The sequence below is a fragment of the Pristis pectinata genome, chromosome 30 (assembly GCF_009764475.1).
Source record: "Pristis pectinata isolate sPriPec2 chromosome 30, sPriPec2.1.pri, whole genome shotgun sequence".
NCBI lineage: Eukaryota > Metazoa > Chordata > Chondrichthyes > Rhinopristiformes > Pristidae > Pristis > Pristis pectinata.
The window spans coordinates 26,541,944-26,561,048 of NC_067434.1; the positions used below are offsets into that span (position 1 = coordinate 26,541,944).

At 48.0% G+C, this 19,105-nt stretch overlaps 1 long non-coding RNA gene across 2 annotated transcripts in view; it reads right to left on the reverse strand.

The window, feature by feature from the left end:
* Nucleotides 1–2,653: 2,653 nt before the first annotated feature.
* LOC127584594 (uncharacterized) overlaps nt 2,654–19,105 on the reverse strand; it is a 34,802-nt gene continuing 18,350 nt past the window's right edge. For both annotated transcript variants that reach the window (XR_007958407.1, XR_007958406.1), the window contains 2 exons: nt 8,633–8,810; nt 2,654–5,523 (listed from right to left, as the gene is read on the reverse strand). This is a non-coding gene — a long non-coding RNA (uncharacterized LOC127584594). The remainder of the gene's footprint in view (nt 5,524–8,632; nt 8,811–19,105) is intronic.

Below are 19,105 nucleotides of genomic sequence, written 5' to 3' on the forward strand. Positions count from 1 at the left end.
TTCCCCGCGGTGTGAACCTTTCCCCGCAGTGTGCTCCTCACCGCAGTGTGAACCTTTCTCCGCAGTGTGAACCTTTCCCCCACAGTGTGAACCTTTCCCCGCGGTGTGAACCTTTCCCCGCAGTGTGCTCCTCACCGCAGTGTGAACCTTTCTCCGCAGTGTGAACCTTTCCCCGCAGTGTGAACCCTTCCCCGCAGTGTGAACCCCTCCCCCACAGTGTGAACCATTCCCCGCAGTGGCTAATGCTAACTCAAGTACATATTCTGTTTCCCCAGGTCAAGATATGCTGCTCCATGACATTAAATATTCATGTTCCAAGTGCATTATGCAACATAATTACTTTACTAAATCACAAAACTACAAAATAAATTAGTGCTACACATTCAACCGCACTTGGTATTCAGTCTGATCTATTGCTGCTTATTGAATTACAATATGGTTTGTTACTTAACCATGGGAAGAAAATGTGTAACTGTTTGTAAAATAAAGCCCCAGGGAAGCCTTTGTACACAGAAATGATGCTACACCAATGAGGATTTTGCCTTGAGGATGTTCCTTCAGTGTCTTTGCTGAGCTCAGAAGATACAGTCTGCTCCCCAAAATCCACATTATATCATCAGTGAAAGGGCTAATGGTTCACTGAGCCTGGGCAGGGATTGAACCGGCTGATATGACCAGGTTTCACATGCAGTCTGCACCATGGGGAACTGCTCTGCATTAGTACAGACTGCAGTCAGGCCATAACTACAGCCAGTTTACGTGGCATGCGTCAACTGCCTCTGGTATGAGAGCAGGATGAGGGATGGCTCGTGATTCAGCAGCTTAGGCAGTATGGAGGCAGGGGGAGGAGAAGTAATGTTAAATAAAAACACAAGGTGCAGAAATCCTCAGCAGGTCAGGCTGCATTCTGCAGTGAGAAACAGAGTTAACACTTGAGGTCAAAATCAGAGAACTTCTGCAGCTTTTTGATATCGTGTTAAACTCTGATCTCTCATCAGTCCGATTGGCTGAGTGTTTCCAGACTCATCTGCTTCTAATTTCAGATTTCCTTCTTCTGCAGCAGTTTCCTGTTTTGAACATTTCAGTTGTCTGTCTGTGCATTGTCACTGGACTAATATCATTGCCACCTATTGATAGTGTTGAACAGGTTCCTAGAAATATTAACTAGGTCATTATTCCAAGAAAAAGCTCGCAGTTACTCTCTGATACTTGCAGTGCCAAAGCCAGAAGATGCAGGTAATTCCCAGCACAGTTGTGAGCCGTTTGTCTCAGTGGGCTCACTGTAACCAAGTGCTTTATAAAGGGCAAGTTCACTGTTTCATTACACAGAGCACGTCTCCCTGTGAGCTGGAAACTGGATCAGAGGCTTTCTCCGTGAGGGTGAACAGCGGCTGCTGATTCGCGCAACGTTTCAACTGCAAGTTGCAACCATTGTAACACAGCTCCCGCTGCTTGCCTTGCCTTGCCTTGCCTTGCCTTGCCGAGCCGATCTGAGCCAAGCCGAGTCGAGTCAAGCCAAGCTGAGTTGAGCCGAGCTGAGCCTGGACGGTTTGTACGCGCCATACATCCAAGCTGGATGTCAGCGGGGTTAGCAGTTGGCAACATCTGACTGGAGCCGGTTTCATCCACACAGTGTGCAGCACTACCAGGAACCCTGGCTCACCAGCATTGTGCTGTCAAACATCAACTGGCAGTTGACAGGTACCTGGGAGGAGGTCGGGACGTTTAAACCGTGCTGAAGAACATCTGTCATAAACCAAGCTGCCTGCACTGACCAAGATGTGGGTTCAAGTCTGTGGGGCCTTGGCTCCTGGGAGCTACAGAGCCCTTCAGCCCTTCTCCCATCCATGCTGATCATTGAGCACCCATTCACACCGATCCTACACTAATCCCCCGGGTTCTGCCCCTCACCCACACACTAGTGGCAATTTACAATGCCCAATTAATCCAGCAATGTATATAATTTTGGGGTGTGGGAGGGAACCAGAACACTGGGGAAACCCGTGTGGTCACAGGGAGCAAACAACAAACTGCTGGAGGAACTCAGTGGGTCAGGCAGCATCTGCGGAGGCAGAAGGTTAGTCAGCACTTCAGGTCGAGACCCTACATCAGTACTGAAAGAGTAGAGGGGAGATAGCCCGTATACAGAGGTGAGGGGCATGGGGGGTGAGGTGGGAGCTGGCAAGCGATAGGTGGATCCAGGTGAGGAGGTGTCGATGGGCAGATAGAGTCAGGTGGGGAGGGAGGAGTGGGATAGAGACAGAGGCTGGGAGGTGACCGTGGAGACAACAGAGGGATCAGATAATGGAGGGATGATGGGCAGAGTGGGGGAGGGGAGAGGAGGGGCTAGGGGACCGAGTGGGTAGAGTGTGTGGGTGATAGGCAGTTGGAACAGGTGGGGGAGGAGGGGGTTGGTGAGAAGGGTGTGTACAAGAGCACGGGTCAATCAGGGGGAGAAGGAAAGGGTAGGGGGGTGGTGGTGGTGGGGGCGAAGGAGCAGGTAACCTGAAACTGGAGAATTAAACGTTAATGCTCTTGGGTTGTAGACTACCCAGACAGAATACGAGGCATTGTTCCTCTGATGCAGGGTCTCGACCTGAAACATCGACCATCCCTCTGCCTCCACAGATGCTGCCTGACCCGCTGAGTCTGCCCAGCAGTTTGTTTTCTGCTCCAGATCCCAGCATCTGCTGTCTCTTGTGTCTCCTGGTCACAAGGAGAATGTGCAAACTCCACACAGACAGCGCCTGAGGTCAGGATTGAACCCGGTTCACTGGAGCTGTGAGGCAGCAGCTCTACCAGTAATGCCACTGTGCTGGGAGAAGGGAAAGGCACAAATTCAAGGACATCTTGCCACAGAAGACCAAAGACAAAGGGAGAGAAGTGCTCTGTCTGCAAAGACCCATCAGGAGCCTCAGAAGCAGAATCAGGTTTAATATCACTGACATATGTCGTGAAATCTGTTGTTTTGCTGCAGCAGTACAGTGCAGGACATAAAAATTACAATAAGTTACAAAAATAAATACATGGTGCAAAAGAGGAATAACGAGGTAGTGTTCATGGACCGTTCAGAAATCTGATGGCGGAGGGGAAGAAGCTGTTCCTGAATCATTGAGTGTGGGTCTTCAGGCTCCTGTACCTCCACAGTGATGCACCCACTGGCTATGATGCTCCAAGCACCCCTTTCCCTGCACAGTCTAGTTCCAACACCCCACTGTGTGTCATTTACACTGCAATCTAGGAGTGATATGATCCATCTGTACCAATGCCAATCCACTCTGCGAAGCTCCTGGTTCCACAACCATCAGCAGCTTGGCAGGAACACATCAATATCCTGAACAGACAGCTTTGCAAAAATCCTCAGTTCAACATAGAACTTGGCTGCTCCTCACGAACCTCCTTGGATCTCAGATAGTGGGCGAGGACAATCAGACATTTCTTAGTTTTAGCAATGTCCCATCACAAGGACGGTGTCCACAGGGTTCATTGGTAAAATTAAGAAGTGTGCAATTGCCCGTCTCTTCCTCAGAGTGCCTGCATGAGAGCTCCCAGGTTTGTATTGACTGCAGCATCAGACATGTGGCTTGCACCATGCATTTAACACCCAGCTGCCAGTCACCGTGACTACTTCCTACTGAATAGACAGGACAGTGTCTCCGTGTTGTAAAGCCATTGTCACACTACTGACCCTTTGCTGCAGTAACAAAACCCTGATACTCCCTGCTCTTTTGCAGATATGGGAAGTGTTTTCACACCAAGTTCAGAGGAAATCCCGAAACAATGTTCCCTTTGTTTAAAGCTTCCTCCCCATTCACTTCATCATAGTGAGGAGCTACACAAAAGTACCAGCCCAGAACTTTCTGGCAGCAATGTGTGAACTTCCTGACAGGAGCTGGTGGGATTTTGTTGACTGCACAGGGCTGAGTCCGGCAGCAAGTGCCAACTTCCTGCAGCTCCCAGCACTCCAACGGGGAACCTGATCCAGATTAGACCTGGTACCCGTGCGGCAAGTCTGTTAATGTCAATGGGGAGGAACATCTCCAAGGGAGAGAGGTAAGTGTCAGGTGATCTATGCTTCTGAATTGTTTGCTTCATATCTGTGGTTTCTATTATATTGATTTATTTTTACATTATTAATGCTGTAATAGTTTGATTAACTTTTAACAGTGTTTGACTCTTTTTGGATGGAGACCATTGAATCATTTCCATTAAGTTCCATGGGTGCCAGACTTCTATTTTGCATGTTTAGCAGCCTACAGCCTACTCCCTTCCCTGTATTATCCTCTTTAAGGTACATAATGTTTTCATTAGTTGCCTATTGAAATTCAGCAGAACTCTGTCCCTGGAAGTCATAAAAGGCAGTAACCAGTAATGAAAATGATGTACGGCACCTTCCCAATCAGTGTAGGAACCATAAACATTAAATGAAGCTCTACATCACTGCTCTTGCAAGACTGGACAGTGATAGAGATGGGCCACAGAATTACAAAATAGTTTGTAAATTATGATTGGTAGGTAGGGACTTGATGTTGGAGGGGTTTAGAGAAACATTACTCTGTTAACTCTGAAGCAAACATTGGCTCTCAGCCATAACTTCCACCTCCCCTCAATCTGCAGGTGTTTGTGCTTCTTCAGTGCTCTGGCTGCTTTTTGCCACAACCTCCCCTCCGACAAACAGAGCAAAGAACTCATGAACCCTTCTAGCACCAACGGCAGGGTCATCCAGTCAGATGCCCCTGCTCTCCCCCAGCCTTCCCCTGTCCACCAGCCAGGTTTGTGCCAGTTCCCTGCCCAGCCCTGGTTACCGCCCTGAGCCAGTTTCCTTGCTGTCCACACGGACTCATCACCTCCACGGGAGCCACCTCCTGCTTCCACAAAACCACTGACTCATGATGTCCCCCATATCATGGGGCTGATGGTGCTGCCAGCAGTGACCAGCAGCATCTACCACTGACCCATATCACTGATGGGCCGATGGTGCTGCCAGCAGTAGCCAGCAGCATCCGCCACTGACCCTCACGATAAATGTGAACTTACTTTGTGGATCCACTGGGGTCAACTTGCTGGTAAGTACCGTCCCATTCCAGAGTGGAGGCACCCTGCACATAGCCTGGTGTAACCGAATGCCAGCAGTGGGTGAGAAAGAATATGCCCCACCCACAAAACTCCAGGAAAAATGATGACAGGACACAAAGCCACACCCTCAGGCTTAGCCAGCTGTCAGTCATGTCAAAAACCATTAATGTTTCTTAATGTTCCAGTCAATCAAACAACTCAAAAGTAATTTAGAAAATTCAATGAAACACGGTAGCATAGTGGTTAGCGCAACGCTATTACAGTGCCAGCGATCAGGGTTCGATTCCCGTCGCTGTCTGTACGGAGTTTGTACATTCTTCCATGTCTGCGTGGGTTTCCTCTGGGTGCTCTGGTTTCCTCCCACGTTCCAAAAGACGTACAGGTAGGTTAATTTGGGTTTAAAATGGGCGGCGTGGATTCGTTGGGCCGGAAGGGCCTGTTACCACGCTGTAAAATAAAAAAAATTTTAAAAATTAAAGAGTGAGTTTGAGAGGCTTATCTTGTGGTCTGACCTAACTGTATAAAGACCCCTCTCGGGTAATTGTGTTCTTGCTGTTTGCGAAGTAAGTTGGTCCCAAGGTGTTGAGTTCTTTGTGCTACCTCATGTGCTGTATCACCCCTGCTCCACTCCACCGTGAGCCAATCAGCTCTCTCTGCCCGGTCCCCCAGCCCTGCTGGCTCTCCCCCTCTCCCCGTGCATCGTGGGGTTGGTGGGGGGTGTTCAGCCTGTTCGATACCCAAACCTCGTTCATCACACAAACTCAGCAATGGTTCCCAGCTTCGTTTCTTGAATGACTTGCCGATGGATTGTCTCACTGTCCACTGATCAGTCTCCTGAACTTTAACCTCAAGTGTTTCAATTCTGTTTCTCTAACCTGGTGAAAATGTTTAAAAACTGAGGTGAAAGTCTGTACTTTTTGTTCAAAGTCGCACTGCCACAAATTCCTCTCCAGTGGTTTCCCCCGCAGTGACTGTGAAACTTTACCACAACTTCTCACTTCCTTCCCTTCCACCTTCCTCAGAAACATCACTCTCCAAAGTCACCCTCAAGCTCATTCATGTCCCTCTGCCGTACTGTTGGTCTGAGCTTGGAGCCAACATCCTATCAGTGCTTGTGTTCGTCTTTGGAATCCAGATACATACTAATATTCGCTAAATGCATACTTGGCTCAAAGTCAGTGCCACTGCTCAGGAGACCTATTTATCCGGACAAAGGAAACCAGCCGAGGCATAATACAGTCTGAGGCTTGGCCAACTCAGCAAGTCACACAATTAATTACCAGATAGAGCAAGACCAAAGAAACGATTTGTGTTTCTTTGTGATCATCAGTGCAGTAAAATATACCAGAGAGTGATGCAGGATTTTATCGAACAAGCCCAACACCAAACCATGTGAGAGATAACAGGAAGAGTCTGAACTTGCTCAAGCAGCTTTCAGAAGAAAGATCCAAAGGTAATGGGGAGAGATGGCTTTAGGAAGGGAATTCTGGAGTTTGGGCCTAGGCAGGTAAAGGCACGGCTGTCAGTGGTGGAGTGGTGGGATCTCTGAGGTGTCAGGAGGGATTGAGTTACAGGGGTTGGAGCAGGAATGGTGGGACTGGAAAACATGGAGAGTTTTTAAAACTGAGTACCGGTCATTGTAGGTCAGGGGTGACAGGTTAATGGAGGGGTGAGAGGTGAATGGGGTGAGGTGAAGGGTGAACAGTGAGAGGTGAGGGGTGAGTGGAAGAGGTGAGGGGTGAATGGGGTGGGTGAAAGGTGAACAGGTGGGGTGAGGGGTGAACAGGGGAGGTGAGGGGTGAACAGTGAGGGGTGAGGGGTGAATGGGGGTTGAGGGGTGAATGGGAGAGGTGATATCAGCAGCAGAAATTTGGAATGAAACAGAAACCGCTGGAAACAGTCAGCAGGTCCGGCTGTGTCTGTGGGAAGGGAAACAGAGTCAACGTTTCAGGTTGAAGGCCCGTGGTCAGAGCTGGGAAGGAGACAAAAGAAGCTGTGGGGGGAGTGGGGGAGGGGGATGTCTCTGATGGGGAAGACTGGGGTCTGTATCAGTCATCTGGCTGTGGTATCGGCTCAGCTTGTTGTTGTTTCTCCCCTGGGACAGGGGGACGTGTCCAGCCTGACCTGCTGGGCTTCCCCTCCTACTCTGCATTTCACAACTCCTACATTCTTTAGTCGATATTCTCACTCCCCAACTGTTCCCATTCACTCACCCACAAGACAACCTTGTTTTATTGCAGGTTTCCCGCAGTGCAGCTCTTTGTATTTTTAGCAGAGATTTGGATGAGCTCAGGATGGGGGTGAGGCAGCAGGAGGGTGTGGACATTGAGCTGTCTGGATCCTACAAGGGCAGGAGTGAGATGGAGAGCCTGTGGTGGAAATCTTGTGGTGAAGGAGATCTGTGGTCAGAAACAGGCATCCAACAAAAACACAATGAAGGCAACATGAATTGGCAGGCAGCAAAGTGATGCATTAAATAATAGCCTCTAAAGTATTGATTTTCCTTCGATTGTTCAGACTGTTGGCAGTTTTACCAGCTTGCAAAACCTGCAGCTATTTCAAGTGATGAAGGAAACTGCAGCCAATTAATCTCTTCAAAATTCAAACTGTCACTAATCCAGGCCAGAAGAAGAATGTAATCTGCTCCATCTCTACATCAGGAGTGTCAGAGGGAATGTCTTCCACACACCCTCCAATCACAGTCCACCGGCACGTGGTCAGAACAACAAGTGGACTTGGAGTAGAACTCAGACAAGGATTCCTGTCACATTCCAGAGTTTTACTGCTCTATTCATGAACCTTGGTGGAGGTCACAAGCTGCACTCCTCTCGGAACCGTCACTGCTCAGACTCTGGCCCTGCTCCACCAGCACCTTGCAGGGACCGGTCAGGGACTGAGCTGGGCTGCAGCCCAGACACCCACTGGGCCTTGTTCCCACCTCAGGCTGACCTCAGTCTCGCAGGAAGGCCGTGGTCAGTGAGAGGACACAAGGGCACTGCTGGAGAAATGAGCAATGTTTGATGAAACTTTCCGATGGTCACACGGGTGGTCACGGGGCACTGGTCCATTTCCCTCTCTGGGAGAAGGCAGGTAGGAGCCGCATCAAATTCAGTGTGGAGTTGTCTCCACCATCCCACACGGAGCAAGGACACCCCCTCGCAACTCAGAGCCACTCCCCACCCACTGGTTCACAGGGTTCAGTGAGGCCACGGCGCTGGTTTATTGGATAACTGCCTTCACTGGAACCTGACCACAGACAGATAAGTTGCAAGACTGATAAGGAAGATAACGTTTAGAACTGTCTGTCGACTGTTTTCCCCTCCATAGATGCTGCCTGACCTGCTGAGTTCCACCAGCACTTTGTGTGTGTTATATTGAATAAAATCTTTGTACAATATCATTAAGGGTTGGTACACCTTCAACTTATTGCTCTGTGTGGGATCTTGCTGTGTTACCATTAAGTTTGCTGTTACTAGCAGGCCATAACTGTTCATTTAACCCTTTCCTGTCCAGTTCCCAGCTTTCAGTCCCCAGTAAAACTCAGGACGAGACTTACCAAGGGGATGTTTACACCAATGTAGACAACAGCCAGATGCGGTGGTACAGTGCATCCACTGAACATAAATCCCCATTTAATTGCTCCTTTGGTTCCATCCCAGCAGAGAAGAGGAGACGATGGGATCCACTTTCCCACCAATGATCCACTTTCCGACCTGTCTCAGCATCCTCTGCATCTGTGAAGGACGATGATACAGACACGGTTAGACACATGCACGGCCTCAGGTCAGTGAGTGCTCTGATTAACGTTCAGCTTTGACTCAGTGGTGGGGTCCTAATGATGTTGTCCCTTCAAACCCCACGCTGAGGATCTGAGTGCATATCCCAGGCTGACACTAGGCGCTGAGATAGTTCGGATTATCAGAGCATCGTTTTCCAAAAGAGATTAAAATTAGTCCCCACCCTATCCTCTCTGGTGGGTGCCCAACTCCCCCACGCACACTGAAGAATCCCTGAGACACCTTCAACTTATTGCTCTCTGTGAGATCTTGCTGTGTAAGAATTAGGCATTGTGTTTCCCTACAATGCAACTGCAATGCCTCCTGATGGGCATAGGGCCTTTTGGGAAGCCCAGAGGTCAGGGTGGGGGTGAAATAACTTGGGGTCTTTCGACCTCAGTCATGAACTGCAGCTGAGACCGGCAGTGCTCAGGGGTGTTCATTGAATCTGAACCATGATTCATTCAGCAGAAACTTATAAACACCTTCAACAGCCCAGGACCCTGTACAGAAGATCCAAGAGAATATGACCAAGCTTCAGAGAGATATTTGTCAGCTGATCGTAAGGTTGGCCAATCTGATTAGTTTTATCAAGCATCAGAAAGGAGAGAGGGAGACTGACAGAGGGAGTTCCAGAGTCCGAGCAGCTGACTCCGTGCAGTCCGAGGCACCAACCGCAGAGTGTTTGAAAGGATTCTCACGTTCATGGAATTAATCAGTGGTGTATCCGGCAGAAATGAACCATATCTTTATTCTGTTCAATCTCCTGACCAGATGAGAAAACTATTTCCTATCTGTCTCTTCACTATAATAACAGTGCTTCCCACACCACCCTCTCACACAGTGCACTCAGTGTCACACTACATTGGAAAGCAAAGGCAACTGCTTGCATTCTCGTTCAACAAAGCCATATTTGCACTGTAATCTGTAAGACCTCAGGGAGATCAGCACGAAGCTGGTTCGACTGGTGATCCAAGCTAATGAGAAAAGGTCACTGCAAAATTTATCCAAGCATCCAGGAAGAGTTCCTGTGCAGAACTGCAGAAAGCAGTCTATTGGACCCTAACATCTGTCTTTTCCTGGGTGACTTTATGTCTCACAAGAAACTATCGACTGCTTTAATCTTTGCCCCACTGTATGCAAAAAATTAAGCCATGCCTCTCAACCATAAATCTTAGCTAATTACCGAGAGTCTTGCAGCGGCAGGCTCTGTAAGCACATTTATAACACATTTAATCCATAGCACAAGTAAATCAAAAAGGCAAACAGTTAAACAAGACCTTGTATTTTCTTTCCCTTTTTTGTGGTTTGCCAAGTTAAGGAAGTCCCTCGTTCTGGAGGGAATACAATGGTTAAAGCCAAGTTAAGGTGCAGTGGAAGGAGCTGAGGGAAGCTGAGGGGAACAAACCAGAAAAGGAGGAGCCTTTGGGTGCTGAGGTTGCCACACAGATACTCACACCCAGCTGAGCTATCCCCAGGCCCTGGTACGGTCAACCTGACTACATCCTGTGAACTCAGAGCAGGGGGTGCATGTGGTCAGAGAGTCATACAGCACGGAAACAGGCCCTTCGGCCCAACTCGTCCATGCCAAACAAGTTGCCTACCTAAGTTAATCCCACTTGTCTGCGTTTGGCCCCTGTCCCTCTAAACCTTTCCTCTCCATGTACCTGTCTAAATGTCTTTTAAACATTGTAATTGTACCTGCCTCTACCACTTCCCCTGGCAGCTGGCTCCACGTACCCACCACCCTCTGTGTGAAAATGTTGCCCCTGAGACCTCCATTAAACCAGTGCCCTCTAGTTTGAGACTGCCCTACCCTGGGAAGAAAACTGTGATCATCCACCTTATCTGTGCCCCTCATGATTTTATAAACCTCGATGTCACCCCTCAGCCTCCTTCGATCCAGGGAAAACAGCCCCAGCCTGTCCAGTCTGTCCTTATAACTCAAGCTCTCCAGTCCTGGTAACATCCTTGTGAATCTTTCCTGTACCCTTTCCAGCTTAATGACATCCTTCCTATAGTCTGAACTGCACACAATACTCCAAGTGCGGGCTCACCAACAACTTGTACAGTTGTAACATGACATCTCAAATCTTGTAGTCAATGGCCTGTCTGATGAAAGCCAGCGTGCCAAATGCTTTCTTCACCACCCTGTCTACTTGTGCCACCACTTACAGGGAACTGTGTACTTGTACCCCCGGGTCCTCCTGTTCTACAACACTCCTCAGCCCTCCCCTGGTTTAACCAGGCAGGACTGGGCATCCAGAAGTACTCAACCTTCCTCCCTCTCTGGCTAACTACCTCACCCTTTGAGTAAGCTGGTGATGAGGAATGATGTGGAGCAGTCTTGTATCCAGGATGAGTATCTGCTGCACTGGACACACCAAGTGGCTCTGGAACTTTCTGTCCCATCTTTCAAGAGGCTGAAATGGTGTTGAAAACACTCCTTCTTTACAGATCCTTCTACACCAAAGCTTTGCTGCTTGTATACAAACGCTGACCTTTGTTTCAGAGCCCAGTGTTGCACTCAGCTGCTGTTTGATTCTGGGAAATTTCTCAAAGTTGGCAGACGTCACAGCCAATGAAACAGGCCCACTCCACAGAAAGGTTCCTGTGGAGAGAGGCTATTCAGCCCAATAAATCTGTGCTGGTTCCAGGTGATCGAACTATGCAACTTCCCTGCCCTGAAATATTTTCCTGTCAATATTTGTCCAACACCCCGTTCAATGTAAGAATGGAATCTTCCTCCACCGTTCCCTGTGGCTGTTCACTCCAGACTCCAACCCTGCACTGTGTAAAAGCTTTTCTTCATGTGACCTTAATCGCACCTACCCTGCTCCCTGACCCCTCTGCCAATGGAAACAGTTTCTCTCTATTTATCTTGTCTATACCCTTCATAATTTTAAATGTCTGCATCAGATCCTCTCACAACCTCCTCTGTTCCAAGGTGAACGACCCAAGGGCCACGTGACAAGAATCCCTTATCCCTGCAAGCATTTCAGTAAATCTCCTGCACCTTCTCACAAGCCTTCACACTTCTCCTGAACACCGGTGCCCAGAACTGGACACAACCTCCAGTTGGGGCCGAACCACAGTTTTCTAAAGGTTCGTTGTGACATCCTTGTTCTTGTCCTGACAATGACACAAAGAGGCTATTCAGCCCATCACCTTCTCCAAGCAACCATCCCCCCCTTATTTCCCTGTTCCCCTACAACTCATTCTCCCCACAGTGCCCCTCAACTCCCTCTGCCATTTTCTACTGCCCACCTACACCAGGGGTTATTCACAGCCGCCACTTACCGACCCCACACATCGTTGGGATGTGGGAGGAAACCGGAGCACCCGATGGAAACTCCACGCTTCACAGGGAGAACGTGCAAACTCCATGCAGACAGCACTGGAGGTTGGGATCGTCCTGGTGCTCTGAGGCAGAGGGACTACCTGCTTTACATTGCCCAGGACGCTTTCACAACCTGGCCTGCGCTTTCAGTGATTTCTGTACATACCCCTGTGTCTCGTTGTTCCTCTCCCCATTGTAGGATTGTGCCTCTCTGCTTCCTTCCTACTGAAATAAAACACTGCATTTGTTGGTGTTAAATATCATCTGCACCCATCAGCACCCAGTCACCAAACTGTCCATGAGACCAGTAGGATTAGGAACAGGATTTGCCCAACTGCCCCTTGAACATGCTCCACTTTCTCGCCCTCCCTTATCGATTAATAATCTACTGACTCAGCTTTGATAATATTCAAGGCTCCAGGCTTCAAAGCTTTCTGGGCAAGGGATTCCAAACACTGACAACCCTTTTCAAGAAGAAATCCTTCTTCACCTCAGCCTTAAATGGCTGCACCCTCCATCATCCTGAAGGTCACCACTATCAGCACACTTCACTCCAAGCTCTGCGTCACCTGCACGTTTGGAAAGAGGTGCTTTGTCCACCCAGATCCATGTCACTAACAGCAGAATCCCAGCACCAACCCCTGGGGAACACCACCAGACACCTCCCTCCAGCACCAAAAGCATCTCATTACTCCTCTGTTTTCTGGCACTGAGCCAAATTTCCATCCACGTGGCTGCAGCTCCTGTTAACCAACACACATTGAAATCCCACGTACACATCGGCCACATTTCTGTCATCAACACACTCTGTTACTTCATCCAAGAAACTCCCTGTGTTGTTCTTTGGGCATGTTCAGTTGTTGGTGGTGGATGAGAGGGAGATCAGCAGCCAGACAGACCCTGCATCTCCTGTGGGGGGCAGAGGGGAAGTGAGCCCCTGGAGGATCCAAGGCCAACCAGTCAGGAGGTGGTACAGTAGGAGAGGGCTGTGCCACCACACTTCAGAACAGCTGATGCAGCGGGAGGGACAGATGATGCAACATCCTTCAAATTCCCATCTCCCAAAAATGCCCATGTCCAGTCGGGAATCTCACTGAGGCTGCCACGTGATCGTTGCCTTGTCTGTCACAACAAAGATCTATGTCCATGGTGGACAGACTTGAGAAGAAGGGCAAACCATGAGTAAGACCTCCTGAGCGGGCTACACCCAATCCTGCAAACAGTCTGTGTGTGTACAATGTTATTCCTCTTTACTCCAAAGTTATCACCAAATAAGATGGAACTATTCTTATCCACATTGAAGAATGTTTGTTAACACCCACCTGTCTTCGTGACAGTTCCTGGATCCCTGAACCTGCTAATGTGAGCCCTAAGGTTCAAACCTTAATACCACGTCCCTGATTAAGTTACTGTCACAAGTTGGCCTGTAGGAGCCCCTCTTGTATGGCGCACACTGTAATTAGTCTTTGGTTACTGACAGTCAACAGATACAAGAATATCAGCCTGGTTATTCCCATCTCTGCACCTTTTGTGCTCCTGAACTTAACAGTGTGAGGTGAGTATAACAAGTGGTTTCGTATCCATTTACCAACAGCAAGTCAGCTTGGATTTCTTCCCCCTACTGAGACCCTGGAGAAGTGGCAACTATACGTCATCTATTCATAACATTGCAAAGCCATTTGGTTTATTCTGGAAAGCTGATGCTTCAGGATGCAAGAAAATAAATTTCTGAATCCTTAACTCCCCAAGTAATCGTCCAGTGGTGTCCAAACATTTGGAAATCTTACTGATTTATCAATAACATTGGGGCTTATGTCTTGATTTGAATAAGACTAGAAATGGGGCCGGGCAGGTCACGTGACATCAGAACTGAATCATTGGTCTTTACAGACCATGTTTGGACAAGGAAGAGATAATCCCATTTCCCAGCCAGTCTCTCACTTGTTGGCTGCAGCACATCAAGAGCTGGTTCAAACCTGCTGAGGGTTCCTGCTCTCAACACCCCTTCCAGCAGTAAGTTCCTGACCACTCCCTCCTGCCACACCCTTTGGATGAAAATGTTTGTCCTCAGCTCCCCAGTCACCCTAGCACAATTCACCACAAAAGATCACACGATATTTATACAAAAAAGTCTAAAATGTACACCTTATTCTTAATTCAAAACATGCAATTCAGATTATCTATTAATTCCAGTTTTTAGCACAAAGCCTCTGCTTTTGCTATATTTACAATTCAGGCATATTTTTTCAGTGTTACAAATAGCTTTGAATTGTCAAGTATAGACTGTACTTGACAATCACAGTCGGTGCTTATTTCACCAGTGGAATATGCACAGACCAGCCCTAAAGCAGAATGATTCTACGATTCTACAAATACCTGTGCAAATGCATCACCTTCCAGAGTTACTGTTGACAGACAGGAGGCTTGAGATACCAGCAACTGAACAGGACAGCAAAAGGTAGGGTAAAACTTGATCATGAAAGATACCTCTCTCCAGTCTGAGACTTCATCACCAGAGCACTGGTCGGATGGAGATACAGGATCAGATTTGGTGCATCATGAAGTTCCTGCGTTCCCTTATACATATACGTTTCTATTTATTAGACCTTTGGACACTTAAAACAGCTCAGGCCTCTGAGAAACACAACCGGGAGGCTGTCACGTACACAGGGATCCCTTCCATTAGGCATGAGGCTGCTCAGGTATTAAATAATCAGTCAGATCAGCCGCTGGTGGCTGTGCATTGCAATGAGATGCGACATGCAACATTATCCTGTCAACAGAGGATATATCTGATCTCTACAGCTCACTGTCCCAACGTTAAGGCTTTTTAAAATAAACTCCAGGGATTTATGTGGGACTTTATTAAAAAGGGAACAAAAGCAACATCCAAATCTTGAAACCTGAAATAAAGTGACAAAATGATGGAAATATTCAATTGGTCAGGCAGCCTGATAATGTCCACATTTCTAATTTTATTTCAATAGAAAGGGAGTTTGTTTCAATTATTGTCACCAGTTACTTGTAATTTTACAACAGTGTGTAATGGTTAAGTCACAGAGTCACAGGGCCCAGAAATGGCCCTTCAGCCCATCTCATCCACACTGACCTTTTGCCTGCATTCAGTGCCTGACCTTCTATGCCCTGCCTATTCAAGGGTCTGTCGAAAGTTCCTCTTAAACACTGATTATATCTGACTCCACCACCTCCTCTGGCAACTATCTGTCCCACTGCCGGGGCTGTAGAACGTTGTCCTCTTTCTTGAATTACCATTAATGTTGAGAACAAAGGCTGAGCACATCACTGAGCATCGAGAAACTTCCCAAAATCTCCTCTTCCCATGGGGTTTTAACTGGGCAGATCCTCTCCATTGGAGCCAGCATATCCTGAACCAATTCAGCAGGGAATAGGGACTTTAACAGTGCAAGTAACAAGTCAATGGGCGGAATAGCTCTCTCATACTATTCTATGAATCCAGCCAAAAAAGGTTCCACCAGCAGCTTTAGAAAACTACCTTTAAAGGCACAATTATCAGCTGCAGACATTCGGGAGATAATTTTAATCTAAGTCAGATGGCAGAGACACCAGCATGGATTCATTTGGCCAAACGCCTCTTTCACTGTCATAATGACTCCATGGGAAAACCTTCAGTAGAAGATACGTTATGGCGAGGTGCACACTGCCGGTGACTGGATCCAGCACTTTCCAGCCAGATGGGTTAGCTTTAAATCACCTCCTCTGTTTTACTCTGGCACTAATTTTCCATCTTATGCTCTCTGTAGATACTTGATCCATTTCATATTTTTACCTGGACCAAGGATCTCCCTCCTCCCTTCCCAGGATCAGCGGATGTGGGAGAATGCAGCCATTTGCACCTGCTCCCCACAACTAACTTACAACAGTGGGGTAATTCCAATTAGCTTCGAACAGAGGACTCATCGCTGCACTGTTACCGGGGGAAGATGCTCAGAGATGCAGTTACAGCCTCTTCCTCACGTCTCTCATGCTCAGTAATGCCCATCTCTGCTTTAACTGTGGGCAGCTGCCATTTCAGAGCCACTGGCTCACCAGAGGAAACCTCGGTCACTGTGCCCCATCCAACCCAAACTGTGCTAATGAGATGCTGGAGGTACTGTATATTGTCACTGTGTCGGTGATGTATAAATGACAACTAGCCACAGTTTTCTTGGTTCCAGCACAAAAAGGAAATAAAACATTTAGCAACAATAAGTATTTTTTGCATATAAACAGCAAGAGATCCCATTTCATGCGTTCGGCCTTGATTTCAAAGGGTCGGCATAGATGTGAATTTTATGAGATGAATTCAGATAAATCTGAATCCATCTTTTGTGTGTGGTCAGTTAATGTATGCAGACTGTTTTGTCTTACATTTGATCCAGTGAACACCCTGACTTGTCTCTGTTCTCAGTGACCTTGGCAAGCCAGAGCTGTAAATGGACTGAGAGCAGCTTTCACTGACTAACCCACTGCAGTCCCTGTACAGTGTGCTCCTAAAATCAAGGGTATCTTCAGGTCACATCACTCCTGGTTTAAATTGAGTGATTCTAATTCACAGCTTTACTTTCGCATACATATGTGAAAATATTTTTTAAAGACATTAACCTTTGCTGAGATGATACCATGAATTTTGATGCATTTGGAAATATTGATATAAATATTCAGCTTACGTCACTGTTAGGTCGATGGTTATGGGAGTTTGTTTGCAGCAGAATACTAATGTGTTTGAAGCAAAAAACCCTGCACATCCGGCAAAGTAATTCATAACTGCAGACTTTTCCTTCCACACCACTGATGGCTGAAGTCGTTTGATGGCCAGGTGCCCTGTTGATTCTGAACCTCAGGAGAAATTTAAGACAGCATGTTTTTTGACAAAATGTTTCTAAATTTAAAATGTGGAAAATAATGATGGCAAAATCTCGGCCAGGGAAGACTATTCCCCTCAGACCGATATCCTGAACATACCAGTATGGCTACTCCTAAAATGGTTCTAAAATAAAGATAATTATATCCTGCAGAATTAATGAATTAATCTACAGCATTACTGCCAGCCTGGAATAGTTTAAGAAGAACATTAAAGATTAAATTCTGTTCAGGTAAGGTGCTTACAGCCAATGACTGAATAATGGTTGGTGGAGACTGGGGTGAGGGCATCCAATGCCTCCGTCACCCCTGCCCCTCCTGCTGACACGTCTGTCCCTGAACTCAGATCGAGAGATTTTACCTTGGGACACACTGCTGTTCCTTGGCGTTCACACACTCGGGCGAGAGGATGTACCACGAGAGCAACATGGAAGCAAGAATGGACCTCAGGTGACTTGAAGGGTGAAAGGTCTCCTGGTGTCTCCCTTCACCGGTAATTGGCACTGTGCATTCTGAGGCAAGGCAAGCACAGAATGAAAGATTTCCTTCTGTGGAAGCAGTGCAGCCAGAACAGAAATATCAGCAGCAAAGCTAGAAGATGTGCAGTGCACAGCTGGAGTCACACCTGCCTTCATCACCCAGTGGGGCAGAGGAGAGACTCAGGGACCGGACACCCCTTCCCCCCAACCCACCTCCACCCCCAACCCACCTCCACCCCCAACCCCTACCCTACCCCCAACCCTCTCCTATAGTGTGAGCAAAGATCACAAAGACAGACAGCAACCAGCTCGAGATTCACTCCAAGCCCCAGGACATCCCAATATCTCCGAACGAAAAGCGGGAGACACTGGGGATAATCCTGGGAGGAGTGAGCCTCAGAATTCTGTAACCTTCGTAATGACTGCATAATGAACTGTTTCAGATGGATTAGTGGACAGATACCGGGAGAGACTGGCACAGATCACTGAGTGAACTCTGGAATGATTTGCAAATAAACTTAAATATATTAAAACTAATATTTAATTTCTTATTTCTATTACACAAGATAAAAGTGGTTGAACGCATTGAATTTTAGCGTGAGCAGAAACACATACACACATTCCTGCCGTTAGTTAAACTGTCTAGAAGCAGGGATTAATTATACTGCAAACCCAGATGGGTCTTGGCGTTGAGTAAAACAGAACAGAAATGGTTAAATCCATGAAAATGGATTTTGTTTTTGATCAGAATGTCAGCCAGGTTATCTCAATTTTTCTCATTTCATTTATTGCACTTTCATAAAACTAAATAAGATTATAGTAAATACTGAGCAATAAAACTGGGGAAATGACGAGTTGATGGAAAGTGGAGCGGTTACTGGGGGGGATTGGAAATGAAGGAGGGAGGGGGTAGGCGAGAGTGAAGGGAGAGGGTCTGAGGAAGGGAGAGTGATTGAGGGAGGAAGTGGGAGAGGGGGGTGGAAGGAGTATGGATGGGAAGATATTGGGGGAGAGGGGGAGATGGTGGGACAGAGAGATGGAGGGGAGGGGAGGGGAGGGGCGGGGTCGCCAGTCTCCGTAGACCGCCCCCGCCTCCCGCTCCGCCCTCCCTGCAGCCCGGGCCGGTGCTGATCCGCATTTTATCCGCAGTGAAGCAACAGTTGGCGCAATGCTCCAGGATCCTCTCCAGAGCGCACCTCCGCAGTCAGGATCATTAACTCCTGACATGCCGGAGCTGGGGTCCCGGACAGGAACTGCCTGTTGTGGGGGGAGGGAGCCGAGTCTGTCCTGACCTGGTCCCGGGGTGGGGAGGGGGGGGGGGGGTCCCGCCACGACATTCAGTCAATCCCCCGCTCCGGACGTCCCGCTGTGGGATCACTCCGAACGTCATAAACTTTCTCCGTTCCACTCCCCGCCCCCATCTCTCCTCGGCCCGGGACAGGACAGTGGTACAAACCCCTCCCCCCCTACACGATGGGGCAAGGTGTCCCGAGAGACAACCCTCCCCGCCACAAAGATCACCCGGCACGGCGGGGACGCGCACGGAGCCGCGC